The sequence below is a fragment of the Zeugodacus cucurbitae genome, chromosome 5, assembly GCF_028554725.1.
Source record: "Zeugodacus cucurbitae isolate PBARC_wt_2022May chromosome 5, idZeuCucr1.2, whole genome shotgun sequence".
Classification (NCBI taxonomy): domain Eukaryota; kingdom Metazoa; phylum Arthropoda; class Insecta; order Diptera; family Tephritidae; genus Zeugodacus; species Zeugodacus cucurbitae.
In genome coordinates, this window is record NC_071670.1 from 56,253,128 (window position 1) to 56,270,218 (window position 17,091).

Consider the following 17,091-nt stretch of genomic DNA (forward strand, 5'->3'; position numbering starts at 1 on the left):
TAAGACAAAAAAAAAGTTTTAATTAATTTGTTAAATAGAAAAACATATTGAAAATACGCCTCTTTTACCCGACAACCCTTAAGTATTTACCTCGTAAACGCCTCATCACATACTTTTAAGTGTGCTTTAACAGACCGTTATTTACTTTATTCGACTTGTCTTTTCTTCTTCTACAACTAGTCATCTTGAACATAGTTCGAAGGGATCTCCTTTTATTAAAGTAAAAATAATTAGCTTTTCAGGATCTCAAGAGTATATAGTCGAATATAACACTTAAAAACACCCTTGATCATCCTTCCTTTAAAACTCTAGTTTGAGGATATCCGTTAAAGCATAATATTGGTCAAAATATATGAAAACATCTTTTTTGGAAAACCATCGTTTCTAGGTGACAAATGTCAGAATGTAATACCATTATATTATTAAACATCTCGTGTTAATTACATAATTCTGTTCATTATTTGTTCTATACTTTAAACTCATCCATTTGCATGCCCCAAATTCCACCCTGTCACCTGTCAGCACGTTTTCCAATTAATTGTCATCGTTTATCAATAATTTAACAGTATTTTAAATGACACCATTGGGAAATGTACGAGTGTGTATGTACACAACTATTGAGGGATTTTGTATTAGATGGTTGACGTTGATTGGAAAATTGCATATTTGCGAGCGCAATCACAACAAATATTTGCGGTGGCCAAAACATTGAATTTGTGTGTTTGCCACTAAAGTTGCTGACATTAAATACATTTTGTATACAAATTTGTGTGTAAACAATGCGATTGAAATGCTGATAGTTTAAAAAAAAATATTAATAATGCGAATATCTCGTATGCATTTGAACTATTTAATTTTAGCGGTTGTTATTTTGTAATATTTATTCGCTGAAATTTCAAATAAAAGCAGGTGTTTGTTGTGTGAAAATAAATGTGTAGAAATATATATTTTTTGTAGAAATTTACTGTTTGCAACTTAATCAGTTTATATTGCATTTTGTAATTATATCATCAGCCTTTCATACGTTTTTTTAATCATGTTAACACCTAAAATATATATTTTCTATCTATTTTTTTCTCGGATCGGTTTTCATTAGGTCAAACTAAGTGACAGGCATAGAACAATTAATGAAAGCTGTTGTTATTACATTTCTAGAGATATTGATGTCAACGCTTTTTATAAAATGCTGGCAACTTTGGTAAATTTTAATATTAGGTTGCCAAATATCTCCCTTCCTTCTCTTTTTGTCTTTTGAATTTCGCAATCTATGTATAAAGCGCTACAGAGCTCGTATCTGGCAATACTATACATCTTTGATAGGTCTTGACATAACCTTCAAAACGACGCTATGCATGATTGGTTTGAATATTGCTTTCAACAGTTATAGACGTGCAAGCATGGAGTTCACTAACGCTGATATTCCGTGAGATTAATGGTGTTTTGGAGGATAGTATCTTTCACTTCGAACTGCGGAGGAATGGTTTCGTGTGAAAACGACACCATGGATAAGCCAGCCGGCGGAAGACCTGTGACGACGAATACCGATCAAATCATAGAAAACATCGAGTTAGACCGGCATGTGGCATCTCGTGACATCGCCCAAGAGATGGGAGTTAGTCACCAAACCATTTTAAACCATCTGCAGAAGGTCGGATACACAAAAAAGCTTGATGTTTGGGTGTCGTATGATTTGACGCAAAAAAAGATTCTGGACCGAATCAACGCCTGCGATATGCTGCTGAAACGGAACTCGACCCATTTTTGAAGCGAATGGTGACTGGCGACGAAAAATGAATCACATCACAATGAATCACCAAGCGAAAAAGGTCATGTTCGAAGGCCGGTAAATCGTCCCAAACAGTAGCCATGCCGGCATTGATGGCCAGGAATGTTTTGTTGTGTATTTGGTAAGATTGGAGGGAATCATCCACTATAAGCTGCTCCCATATAGCCAGAAGCTTAATTATACCATCTACTGCGAACAACTGGACTGCTTGAAGCAGGCGATCGACCAGAAGCGTCCAGAATTGGCCAACAGGAAGGGTGTGGGGTTCCACCAGGACAACGCCAGACCACACACTTCGTTGAAGACTCGTTAGAAGCTACGGGAGCTCGGATGGGAGGTTTTATCGCGTCCACCATACAGCCCGGACCTAGCGCCAAGTGATTACCACCTGTTCCTGTCCATGGCGAACTCTATTGTTGGTGTAAAGTTGAACTCAAAAGAGGCTTGTGAAAAGTGGCTGTCCGAGTTCTTCGCAAATATGGGTGGCTTCTACTCAGGGGATATTATGAAGTTGCCGTCTAGATGGAAACATATTATCGAACGAAACTGCGCTTATTTGAACTAAATCACTGTAACACTTTTTATAAACCATTGAATAAAGAACAAAAAAGCGGAAGGGAGATATTTGTCAACCAATATTTTTGGCCTTTGGTACCATAATGTGCAGTTTCATATCATAAACGAACTGAAAAAAATTGTGTTTATTAATTTGGCAACTTGGAATGTTGGCAATTTAATAAAAAAAGAAGAGCTTTGTATTTAGTTAAAAAAAAAAATAATCTGCGCTTTGTATCTTGTAATTAAATCCCTTTTATGTACATACATAAATCAATTATAACCCAAATTATTTGACAGATATTGCGCCTTCAACACCGTCTTACAGACATGAGTATTCAAGACCTGAGTATTTTATTTAAATAAATTTATGAATTATTCAGAATATAATTTGAAATAGTTGTAAAAAAGGATTTATGTAATTTGTCGACAGAAGCACAGACTTGCCAATATTTTTTTCATTTGAGTAGTTCATTTCCTCTGGTGAATCCTATAGGTGATCCGAATATGAACTGAATTCGCTGGGTTTACAAAGTTTTTCGACCTCAGCGTTACCCATTGCATTTATTTTTATTTCGAATATTTTTTTTTGACAAATTCATATGTTAGTGAATATACATATACGAATGAAGAAGTGCTTTCTCAGAACATTTCTTAAGGTTTTCATAAAATTTCATTATATCGATTAAAGTATTTTTAGGTAAGTGATCCCGATAGTTCTGTTGTATAAATAATATAAATTTCAATGACTAAATTTAGTTATTTTCACCACCTAATTCTTTCATCTGCTCCTATTATCTCGCTTTTTATTTATTCGTGTGTAAATAAAAAAAAAATAAAAATTACTCTTTAATATTCCTTCGTTTCCTCTTTCAGCTCTCAGGAATGTCACAGCACACAACACTGTTTGCTTGCATTTGTTTTTGCTTTCGCGGTAGTACAGTTTGTGAGTCGCGCTTTGATCGCGTTGTCATTGTACATTTTCGCACCTTGAGAGCAATAATAGAGATCAGTTTCGGTAGAGATCAACATGAATAAACATGAGAACTCGCGCGTATTTTCGATGCAAATAAACGCGTGAGTTTAATGAAAATGTTAATAAATTATAAAAAATAATTTTAAAGTGATGTGAAAAATTGAAAAAAAGTAAAAAGAAGAAGCATTAAAGTGGTGTGTGTAATATTAAATGGAAGTGAAGAAAAAGTTAATGAAAAATGTGTGAGTTAAGGTGTAAGAAAAAAAATGTGATATATAATATATAGTTTTATAAAATCTAATGTTGTATAATAAAATTATTTAAATAATCGAAGTGAAATGCATCGAGAAAAGTGTTAAAAATATAAAATAAAATTTTTGTGCGTGTTTTATAATTATTCCGTTCGCAAATATTTATGATGATAAAGTGCATTGATTTGGGGACTAAATCGCTGCTCGTAGCGAATTAATAATAATGAATAGCATATGCTGGTTTCAAAAGGTGAGTGTGTTGCAAAATATCGTATAATTATGACATAATTAATTAGTTAGTTTAACATTTATAATTTTATTATATTTTCCAATGAACAAATTAAAAAAATCCGTGGAAATTTACTATATTAATTAAACTATATTTAGAAATATTTTTTTATGGTTTAACTTTAAGCAAAGTGTCTGAAAATAAGGGTAAGAAAAAAACGCAATATTTTGTATAAAAAGTCATGCAAAAATCTTGAAATATTTCACACATCTTTAATCCTTAACGAGTTTTGTACTTCATTTCTTGTTTCATATAAACCAATTTAACGAATTTAATTTCTTGTTCGGGATTATATTTTGATAAATATACTCTTATATTCTGTTGATGCATAAAAATATACAGATAGAAGAATTCAATGAACTACGGGGTTAAGACTTTGAAGAGCTTATGCTTATAAGTTGTTAGCTTGTTGTTTAGCTTAACTGAGGGTTTCTGTTATAAAGCATAGTAGCATTATTCATATTACGTTCTGCTAAAAGGGAATACTGGTTTGCAAATTAACAGGTTCTGAAATCATTAGAGGTAATATTAGTGATCGATTTGGTTCTGATTTTGATTCTTTTCTTTTCTTTGCTTTAAAATTTTAAAATAGAAATTTCAATATCTACCGTTCGGACCACCTATTTGTGGCTTATTTCAGTGTCGACCTCGAGTTCAATAAGTGTCTTCCATCGTTACGTGCGCTTAATGGGTGTTTTTGAGACGCGTGGTTGTCAATATGGCAATACTTTCTTTTTTAATTTGGTGTTTTTGACAGTTGCTACTTGATTTACTCTCCGGAACAACATTTATTGCTGACATACGCACGAATTTTTGCAAAAAAATTTCGAAAATAAGGACACTGCTGCGTCCACTGAATAGTAGAGGATGATAATTTGTGAGATAAATGATCGTATAGCTCGTTCAATGAAAACCCACCACGTGTTTGATTAATTTGTCCATTAGTTGAGATTCAGAGTTCTCAGAAAGTTTTGCAATAAAGTAACTGTATCACGATTTTACATGACAAATTTAGAATATGGTATTTGGTAGATCTTACTAGCTGCCAGTTTAACTCCCTTGATATTGCGCTCTATTAGTGTCGTCTCTAATCTTAGCATAGTACAAAAAGCTGATAATGACAATGGTTTCCAAACAAAACCAAAGCAAAGCTTAAACAAAGCTTCACGTTTAACCTATTTAACAAGAGAAAATTTAAAACACAATGCAATACAATTTTCTAATCTCACTTTCATTACAGACCACAGCTTGTCGTGTTCTTTTCGGTTAGCCGAGCTAACAACAGCAGCTAGCAAACTTTCATTTAAACAATGTATAGATAGAGAGAGAGGTTTTGTTGTGGTATAGCGCCACAATTGCAGCAACTAAGTGGCAGAAGTACGTAGGACGTGCGAGTGTCAACAAAACCTCGACGTTACTATGTTGCCCCAGAAAGTCGGCCAGATACACGCAAAAGTGTTGTACGCAAAATAGCTGGCCTTCGGGGCAATGAGTACGTACTCATTGTAGCTGTGACTTAATGAAGCTACTCGGTTGGGTATGCTTTAGCGCAGCTCATGACAGTGAGGGCCTAGAACTATTATTGCAACTCATATGTAGTTGTTGTTGCTGTTGTCAACTGCTGTTGCGGACTTTCTAACAGCTAACGGAAATGTAGCGGTTGATAGTGACTAGCTAGCCGCCGGTTTCCTTATTGGCTTTGCAACATTCGTTGCACTTGTTGTTGTCGTTGTAGGTTTTTGTTGGATTTTTGCCTATCGGCGCTGTGAATTGTTGCGGTTATTTCATTTGACGTTGATAACGTCAGCAGTTTGCGTGTATGACAGCAGTGCAGCGCAGCTGTGTAAGTGCCATGAGTCGCGACTGACTCATGACTGAGTTTGTGTGATGTACGCCTTGCGCGTTGCCATCAGAAATGTTGTTTAAGTACATACAAGTGGAGTTGTAGTTGTTTCAGCTGTTTTGCGGCTGTCATCAGCTCCGATGGCACTTGTTCTTCACTTTGTCACGATTGTATATTTGTATGTAGTGTTGGCGGTTCTTTTTTAGTTACATTAAAGTACTGGGAATCATACTATTTTGTTTTGACTTTAAGGAAAGAAAGCAGTGTTGGTTTATAAAAAATACTCATATAAGCTTCGAGGTTATATAGTTGGTTAGTTGATTATAGTTGTACGAATTGATAATTCAATGAGTACTGCTATTCCTTTAAGATCTATTCACCCAGAAATTTTGTCCATCACTCCGACCGTTTGTCCATCCACCTGTTCGTCTCTGATTGTTTGTCCGTCCATCTGTCCATCACTCCGACCGTTTGTCCATCCACCTGTTCGTCTCTGATTGTTTGTCCGTCCATCTGTCCATCACTCCGACCGGTTGTCCGTCCACCTGTTCGTCTCTGATTGTTTGTCCGTCCATCTATCCCATCTATCCGTCTGTCCATTATTTCGACCGTTCAACCGTCTATGCGTCCATCTCTCCGCAGTGTGTCTGTCCATACCTTCGACTATCTGTTTATGCAATCGTTCACAGTCTTTCAGCCATCCATCGATCCATTCATCCGTCCATAGGTCCATACATACGTCTGTCCATTCGTCCAACTCTCCGTCCGTCTGTCCATCGGCTATCTGTTTTTCGGTCCATCTATCCATCATCGGTCGATCCATCCGTTCGTCAGTTCGCAGAATTAACGGCAGAGCACTGGCTTGTGGATGGTGAAGCTCTAGAGCATACTTCTATGTAGATCACTATCTTGCAAATTTAATTTACACCGATACTTTTTTCACGCAACTGTATGGTCATCACTTCTGGGTGTCTTGTACTGGTAAGTGGGGTTAAACTAAATATAAGTCTGATGTAAAAATATTGCCGATCCGTATTACAATGGGTTGAGTAGTCAGTTGAGGAACCTTAGCCGCGCTTGTACTCAAAATGTGAGCACTGGGGGTCGCTGAAAAGGGAATATGACTTCACTTGGCAGTTATCAGACATTGTCGATGCTAGAGGAAACGCAATTCGACAGAAGAAGTTTTGAATGAACTACAAGAAGATGAACTTGCAAAGTCGAATATCGGATATGAACGATATTGTCCTTATTAACCGATTTATATGTTTCAGTTGAATTATAGAATTCTTCTGGGAAAGATGAAGATTCTACACACTAAGAATATAACAGTTAGAGTTTATTAGTTAGTTAGTTATAGGCAGTTATCCTTTTTGACTCATACTGTTAGGCTTCGCATCCAATTGTGTCATTACCAGCGTGGCGGACTTCCCCAACTGTGTGATTTACTGGCTTCCGTTTCTATACAAATACCACAAACCAACAGATAATAAAATGAGATGCACAGTGTGAGAATCCAGCGCAGATCGTTGAGCGCGAGGTTGCCAAAGGTCACAAAAGGTAATTACTTCCAACCCAATGCTTGGAGGCGGCCATTGATTACTTGGCTTTGAGCGTGTAGTGCTTATCCCTTTTCGGCACTTAAATCGCTGCCAAATCCTTTTAACTGTTACGATTTATAGCTGAAGCGTTGTTATACAATAGAACTTTTCGCTTAACTGCTTTAATTTCACCGTTATTATACAGACACTCACATGCCTCGCCACGCTGCGTTCAACCACAAACGTTAATGAAATTTACGCACACACGTTGCACAGGAGTATATGCTCGGCATACTGGTAATCAACCGTCGGGATTCGCACAAAGGCGCACGCTTTTCACACCCGCATAATTAAAACCGAAGACCGCAATCCTTTTAATATCTTCTTCGTTGTTTGTTTGTTATTGTTTTTTTGGTCTCTCTGTTTGTTCGTTTGTTTGCTAACCGCCATTCAGGTTCATTATTGCGCTTTCGCTTTCATGTTTTTTGCCATTTCCTTTGTTGGCACTTTTGCCGCTTGCGCACTCGCTCGCTCGTCGCTAGCGTGTAAGGATGTTCCTTCATTTCACCTCTCTCTCGCAAAGCGGTAAATTACGAAATGCGTATGTTGGCAGTTTTGATGCGAGCGCGCGTGTGAGTGTGCGTGTGCTCGCCGATGTGGCATGAAAATTAAATTTGTCGCGCCAAATCCCACTGTGCAATCATGGAATTGTCAAAACCACATTTGGCGCTTACTCACACGCTTGTGAGCAAATTGCTTCGCAGTTGCATATAAAAAGGCACAATGAAGCGGGTAACACCCGCCACTGATGACGGTGGGAAGCATTAAAGGTAAGCGTGTGTGTAAGCATCCAAGAAAGCGCGTGTCACACCATTGAGATTTGTCGTAACCCATCTATCTAACTTAACATATGTGTACCGTTATTTTGGTTGTTAGTGTTGTAATTTCGCCTTCGTAGCGTAATTGCGTGTGAAAAGTGATTTGCATTTGATCTGCACTCACAATTTCGGGGGCTTGGAAGCTCTAATGCCTCAGCAGGTTGCTATGAGAGACCTAAAATGTTCATATATTTCAATGGATGGGGAGTTGGAGGGCGCTTGGCAAATTTGTTACAAATTTCAGGATTATAATTCTTACCTACTAGAAATAAATATATGAACTAGTTTTTCTGGTGGAACTAAGTTTTTCGAGGAATAATCTATCGGTGTCCTTGAGTCGCTAGTTTTCACCTAACTGAGGTTTCCGGTTGCAGTCAACCCCCTGTTTTTCAATACTTTTATGAGGCTAATCAACCTTTTATTAAAAAAAATATATAGCGTCCTTTCTCTTCCATACTAGTTATTATTACTCATACGCCCCATAGTACCAGCAGCAAAATGACACACTTCAGTCCAATGTGTTCATTGGTAAATTTATTTTTTTTCTTCCTTCCTGCCATGATGCCGAAAATTGGACTAAATTCGATTGCAAAAACATATTACATAATTTTATAGTAATAAATATCGAAATATTCGTGTATTTTTTTAAATATTGTAAACCGCAACGCACAGCTTGAATTGATTACGTGTACATAGAAATTAATAATATTTACAGTAAAAGGTGTTTTAAGCCCGTAGAGTTCATTAAATAAATGAATTAAGTGTTTTTGCAGACAAATATGCAGGCATTTAAAAATTATTGGGCTTCTATAGTGTTGCTTACTTAAATGCAGCTATTTAAATTGAAAAAGTATGAAAATTTTCAAATCAGATTTACTAAAAAGACTTTGCCAGAATGATTTACAAATATACTTAAATAAAAATAAAATATATATAAACCTAGAAGATTTTGATATAATCACTCACTGCCTTTCTTAGCAACTTTAAAACTTGGAGAATTGCTTATCGAACAAATGACTGGTATAAATCAAATAAACTGGTATAATTGAAACAAGTAAGGAAGGGCTAAGTTCGGGTGTAACCGAACATTTTATACACTCGCAATTTATTTATTTAACTTTATTTATATTATATAATGCACAATTTGACCCACATATTTGTCATATATATTGTATAAAGTTCATTGAAAGTTGGAAACCCTAATATTAGGTTAGAAGCACCGAGGTCCTCGTGTTCGATATATGGGGCCTTAAAAACCTATGGTCCGATTTCGGCGATTTTTAGATTGGGGCTGCCACACTATTAATGTAGTATTTGTGCAAAGTTCTGCATCGATATCTTCACTAGTGCTTACTTTATGTATTGTAAAGTAAACGATTCAGATCGTCTTCAAAGTTCTGGTATATAGGAAGTAGGCGTGGTTGTGAAGCGATTTGGCCTATTTTCACAACATATCATTGGGATGTAAAGAAACTATTACAAACCAAGTTTCATTGAAATCGGTAGAGTAGTTCCTGAGATATGGTTTTTGACCCATAAGTGGGCGATGCCACGCCCATTTTCCATTTTGTAAAAAAATCTGAATGTAGCTTCCATATGCCATTTCTTATGTGAAATTTAGTGATTCTGGCGTTTTTCGTTAGTGAGTTAACCCACTTTTAGTAGTTTTCAACCAAACTTTTGTATGGGAGGTGGGCGTGGTTATGATCCGATTTCTTTCATTTTTGGACTGTATTAGGAAGTGGCCAAAAAAAAAAACGACTGCAGAATGTTTGGTTTATATAGCTCAATTGGTTTGCGAGATAGGTACAAAAAACTTAGTAGGGGGCGGGGCCACGCCCACTTCCCCAAAAAAATTGCATCCATATATGCCCCTTCATAGTGCGATCCTTCATACCAAATTTTATTTCCATAGCTTTATTTATGGCTTAGTTATGGCACTTTATGTGTTTTCGGGTTTCGCCATTTTGTGGGCGTGGCAGTGGTCCGATTTTGCTGATTTTCGAAAGCCAAGAAATAAGTGTGCCAAGTTTCATCAAGATATCTTAATTTTTACTCAAGTTACAGCTTGCACAGACGGACGGACGGACAGACAGACATTCGGATTTGAACTCCACTCTTCACCCTGATCACTTTGGTATATATAACCCTATATCTAACTCGTTTCGTTTTGGGTGTTACAAACAACCGTTATGTGAACAAAACTATAATACTCTCTTTAGCAACATCTGTTGCGAGAGTATAATAATATATATTGACAAGTTATTAAACAAAGTTAATGTGATATCCATCTCTGTTTTATTGATTTATTTTTAAACAAATGAGCAGAGCTCAAATATAGCGCGTTGAGAATCGAACAATGCAAATGTGTGAAAATGTTATCAAAAATAAAATTCCTTTTCTCTGTTTCCCATTATTTGCAAATGCTTTCTCCCCTCCTATTTCACACATTTGCCGTTTTTCCTGCTTGCATTTTTTTCACATTTCCTTTTTTCATTTTTGATATCACATAAAGTATGTGTATATGTAATAAATACTATGAATTATTGCCCAGCTTAATGTCAATTATGAGTATAGCAAATTAATTGGTCTAAGGAAAATTTATGGTTGTTCTTTCAATTGACAGTATCATTAGCGGTTAGGAAATTGAAGTTCATAGTATCGAGTTATGGCTCCAAGTACAATACAAATATATGATAAATTGTATACACTTTGGGTAAAAAAGAAAGCATTTTCGTTCGATATGCATGTATAGTAAAAAACAATAATTCGCTTCATAAGTGTAGCGATACGTTGGTTGCATTTTAGTGTTCGTTTCATAATCAAATTTGTAGAATTCACTTTCGAATTTAGCAATTATTATTTTTAAATGTCTTGACTTTAACTGTTTAAAATTTTATCAACTTTTTTGTTCTAAAAATATTCCGAACTTAAAAATCAATATCGATCCAGTCATATGTATAACAGATCAAAAACTGTGATTCCAAAATAATTTTTAGATGGTTAATTTATGGTATTTTCTACCAAATAAATAATAAATTGTTTTTAAAACTATATTATTGGAACTAAATTAAAAGAAACGGTAATTTAACACACACAATATCGAAGAAAAACTCGTTATTCAATGTTATCCAACCTAATGGGTCAGGTGTTCATTAAATTCAACGAAAAAGCGGCAATGTTTACAACATTCAAATAAACCAAAATGAAAAAGATTTGTAATTGCGTGTATTTATACGAAAAAAAAAATATTTTTGGGATAAGAGAAAATTTTATGTACTTGACTTAGAACACCTGAGTTAAAACATCTTTAAGATATGCAAGAATATTTAGAGGAGTAGATTAGTGCCAAAGTGTAGATTGGCATTCACATAAGGGGCTATAACAGTGTAATCCATGAAAAATTGGGCGATTTTAGTGATTTTTTTTTTTTTAAGAAAGTACTCGATCGAATATTTCGAAGTATTTTGGACAAAATAAGGTATATTTTCATTTTTTTGGCAGAAACAAAAAATGCAAACAGGTTATTAAAATTGAAGGTTTTTCCTACATAATGTCCTACGAATATCAAAAATTAACAAAATGGCGTAGTTCTGGAAAAAGCGTCGTTTTTTGCCTAAAAAATTGTCGTTTTTTAATGCCAAATTGACAATTTTAAACCAATCAAAAAGATACCTCAGTCAAATAATTATATGTTCATTTTTGCAAAAAAAAATTAAAGAGTACAAAATTGCAAAATATTTCTGAGTATGCAGGTTTGTTATTATTAATGTATACGATATAAAAAACAAAAAATTAACAATTTTCAAAATATTTTTTAAATTATAAAACAAAATAGAAGTTTAGGCTAATGGTAAATATTTATATGTGCATTTTACTACATTTACCAATAAAGCCTATACATTTGAGTTTAACTGAAAGAAATGTCAGTAGTCAGTAGAATTGTCCTTATATTTTAAAACTAAATTAAGCCGCTTAATCGGAGAATTAACTACTGACTGTAGAATAGTTATGTAAATATTGGCAAATTCTTGCTTTATGGTTAATTTAAGGTGACGTACTGTCTCAAACTGCTTTCCGTTGTGGAAAACAGGAGCAGAGAGGTTCCCCCAGAGATCCGCAATAGGATTTAGGTTCGAACTCAATGCTGCACATTGTATGTAATACTGGAATTTTCCGGTTGTTAAAGATGTTCTTCGTGTGGTTAAAGCGTTATCCTTTCGATATGTCCAGTTATATGCCATAAATATTGCCAGCAAATTTTATTAACTCGCTGTTCAAAAGATCTACATTGATATTAGCATTCATTTGAGTGAATATAAAACATGTAGACAGCAGCAAAATTCAGCCTATGAAATCAAGGTACCGCTTCCAAAACAACGCTTGTAGTAGGACTGTCGTTCCTGGTGCGAATCTCTCCAATATTTCTTGCAATGACCTGGGCCGACCAAATTTAATCGGCACAGAATTGGTATTTATTTGCAAATCTCAAATGTGCTTTATTGTGTCTTTCTTTAGCGTTGGTTTAGGTGCCATGGAGGTGTTTTTCAGAAACTGATTTTTAAGTATAAGTGGAAAAATTATATTTATTGTGAGTTTCTGTCTTAACTAGGTCCATATTTGATCGCTGCTTATCAAGTCCGCAACTACTAGCCGTCGAATCATGCTTTCGCACCGCTCATCAATGTTGTCGCACTATAGACATTTTAGGCTTAAAGTTAAATAAATGTTATGAAATTTTTAATAATTCATTAAGTTAATTCACCTACAATAATTTTGAAAACAAATTTTTGCAAACAAAGTTTTTGCTGCGACACTATCAGTAAGAAAGATCCGCAAAACTGATTTTGCACATATAAATATTTTCTATGCAATACCCAATTCACAAGCACATTCTTAATGTAACTGTACAACGACGAGAAAAATATGAAACAATTATCGTTGCATAGTAACGGTAACATATCAACCTTTTATTCCACATTTACCGAAATCCAAAAAATAACAGTGAATAAGATATATAAAGAAAAGCCGAAATGCACATATAATTATTTGACTGGGGTAGTTGGTCATTGTAGAGAAAAAATGTATATTCAAGAACACTCAGCTTCTATTTGAAGTCGATCGGTAAATTTTTCGTTGAGTTATGATGTCAACAATTTTGAAAAACATTCAATATCACAGAATATTTTTGAAAGTGTACACTATAAAAATACAAATAAAAATACCGATTTTTTGAAAATGTCACACTGGTTAGCCTGTTAAGTTTTATTTAAAGTGGAAGTACTATTTTCTTTAGCAGTCCATATTATAACTACATCTTTTAGGTGTCTTTGCCATTTAATATTTTTTTAATTAACTAAATAACATTAAACCCATCATTGTAAATGTGTTTGATGTATGTACTCGCACTATATGTTATACACAGTATTATATAAATTATACTATCTGCTCTCGTCATCTAGCTTCGAAGGTTATATACGATCATAACGTTGCCATATATATCGTTGTAGCTCTCTTGGAAGTACTTAATACAAATCGAGTGTTCTTTAACGGGATATTAATGTATACCTATCCGTAAAATTTTATCTGGGTTCCTTAAAAACATATTGCATAAATTACATAAACACTTTAGAATTCTTCACGTTTTACATCAAAGGAGTTTTCTAGCCTGAGATTTATGGTATTAGAAATAACCGCTAGATATACTAGTATACCCTTTTCAACATGTTGCTCGAGCACAAATACATAATTTTTGCGGCTTTGAATTCCAATGAGCGTGGACAAGTTGCACCAAAAAACGTTCCACTTCACTACGTTTTCCTTGTTATTTACGCCAAAGCAAGCTTTAAGTACTCGCCGTGCTTCTCATCTGCTCTTTATTATGCTGATTTCTCTCGTTTTAAAATTCCTCTTGTTGCTTGCCAAATAATCTACTCCATATTATTGCAAAATTTTTTGCTTTGTTTTCTACTTCATTCGTTGTTTATTTATAACTGTAGCGCTTGACAATTACAGTTTGTTTGTCTTGCTGATATTTTTCGCCGTTTATTTTTCCGCTTGACTGCTTTGTGCTCTGTCTTGTCCGTTTTTATGATCTCTGTTTTTGTGATTGTATTTTGGGTCATCAATGACCCTTTGTGCGCATATTTAATGCAATTTCAATACAAATTTCAATTCAATTTCAATTATTGACCAAATGACAGTAATCACAAATCGTCTACAGTCACATACATACATACACGTACTTGTATACTCACTGGTTGCGGTGCAGTCAGACAGTTCTATTAAAATAATTGAATTGTAAAGTCAATATTGGTTGTGCGGGTGAGTGGGGGTGCATTATGGAAGGGTTGCAACTGTATATATGGGCGTAGTTGCAGCAATGCTTGGAGGTGTTTGCTGGATAACACTTAGGTCATTCGTAGGCGCTTGTTTAGGCGTGGTTGGGTCTGTTTCCTTTTACAGAGGTGTGGCTTAACTGATGGGCTCGTTTGTTAATGATAAATAATTGAGTTATATTATTGTTATTGTTGTATATGATTACAATTTCAAGGCTATCGCTAAGCAGTAATAAGTCACTAAGGAGACTTTCTCATATAGTTAGTTTGGAGATAGAGTTGGTTCGATGTCCCCTTCAACCTTCTACTCCTCTCTTAGGATTTTATATCATCACTGTATGCACTGAGTCATATTTGACGATAACGATAAAGATCTTACAGAGTTGGTTGTTGTACTTCTTCGTCGATATTATATTTAAATCGTTTTTTTCCAAATTAGATATTGTTGTTTTCAAACTTTGAGGTTATATCTGTCCCGAACAACGTTAGATCCAGGATGTAAATTCTATAGAGTCCCTAGATCACATTCTGGAAAGTTCATTGATTTTCGAAATTAGTGTGATCATCTATATAAAGAGACAAAAGTTCCATCTCGTGAAGGGTATACAACCAGTTAAGTAGGTCCATAAGTAAGGTCAATAACTGTTATCGTTCCTGTTGCCTACTAATCGATTGTCTGAATGCAACTACTTTTAGCTGTTTCTAAACTACTCAAGATTACATGGTGATATATTTCACTTATTGAAAAAAAAACACAATTTTCTGTTAGAAGAAATGTACTGAGATCGGTCTTTGGTAGTCTTTTGTATTTCTTGTTTTGTATATGCCTTCAATACCTTACCCTATAAATTATTTATTAATTAAAATATTGCAAAATAAAACCGTTGGGAATCATTTAAATAAGGTTGGACACGAAAATAAGCTCGATTCAATCGACCTCATTTTGCTTTGGGAAACAGCCTTACAACCTAACCTAATGAACGTAACGAAATCGATCTCTTTCTGAAGCGGATGATTACTGCTCATCGCCAAAAGTGGACAAGTGTACGACAACGTCGAGCGAAGGGCGTCGCGGTTGAGTAGCTTTGAACCGACACCAAGCCTGACAGGCAGGAAGGTTTGGGTTGGATTAGACAGACGGTGAATCCTATATTATGAGCTGTACTGTCAATAATTGGACTGTCTACAGAAAACAATCATTTAGAAGCGGTCAGCTTTCGCCGTTAGGGAAACAACATCGGCCCACACACATCGATAGGAGTCGATTGAATATCCGGGAGCATGATTGGAAGGTTCTTAGGCATCTATCTCATAGTCCGGGGTTGGAACCAAGTGATTGCTATCTGTTTCTACCTATAGCAATTGATTTTGCTGGTGAAAAATTCACCTTAAATGTACACGGTAGAGTTTCTAGAGAATGACATTATGAAAAAAAACCGTCAAAATGTCAACGAGTTATCGAATAAAACGTTGAATATTTGACCTAAATCATATCAACTATATTAACCCTTTCATGCCCAATGTTGCGTATATGCAACATTGTACTTATCGGCTCCTAATTCTCGTTATTTAAATTTTTTTAACCAGCGGTTTTTTCAATTATGTAGACTTATGTGTTATGCAAGCTTACAGTTACTTTTTCTGATTTGAGCTGTGCACGTGTTCACTCAGTAAGAGTTCTTAGCAGAGAGAAACTGGCAAAAATCGTTTCGCGAAAAAAGTTATACAAAAGTTGTTATACAAAAATGGTTCAAAAACATAAAAATAATTGTTTTATTTTAAAACAAAGTGAACTATATAAATAAGTAAGGATAAGAGAGTTATTTACTAAAAAAATTTCATGAAAAAAGTGTTTAGTTTATTTATAATAATTTAATTTGTGCCTATAAGCAACATCACATAGCTAATGAACCAGGTAACATAGGACTTTGAAATTTTTATCACTTCATATTTGAGTTAAGACTAATATAAATCTGTCCTAAAAAAGCTGTTAGCTCCGCCTATTTTAATTCGGGCATGAGAGGGTTAAATGAAATCTTCAATTTAATGCAAAGAAATTGATTTCTTTTTACTAGACCTATTATACGAATAAATTGAAGGTCACTCAATGCAAAATATTCACAGGAGTAATGTTTGGGGAGCTCTAAAAGTCATTAGACTATACAATCGGTACCTTGGTTCAAACTTTTATAGATTATAGATAGAGGTGTTTCAAACTATCGCCAATTTAGGAACCGAAGAGTCGACCAATGCAAAATATATACAAAAGTCTACTAGAAATAAGTTTTGATTTTTTTTAATAAGTTTTCAATACGTTACCTAAATCCTTACTATACAGAATCATAGTAAAACTCATTGAAATACTTACTCTGTAATTAACATCAAGTGAAAATTGAGTTACAACTTTAACACTTTATCTCTCAATCAACTTTATGAAATGAAACGATTTTCTCAGAATTTTTGTTTTTATTGTTTCTTTAATTTTATTAAATTCCGTTTAATTATGCTGTATAATTCTTTTTACTTATCAATTGTAATACCAATTCACAAATACCATACTCTTTTTTTGTTGTTTACTCTGTGTCTGCTTGTTGTTGTTATTTTTGTGTACACAACAACTATTCATTAGTGAAA

The 17,091-nt window shown here is 34.6% G+C and overlaps 1 long non-coding RNA gene across 2 annotated transcripts in view; it reads left to right on the forward strand.

Annotated features, from left to right (window-relative positions):
- Nucleotides 1–17,091, forward strand: part of LOC114803616 (uncharacterized) — a 299,076-nt gene that overhangs the window by 135,944 nt on the left and 146,041 nt on the right. The window lies entirely within an intron of this gene.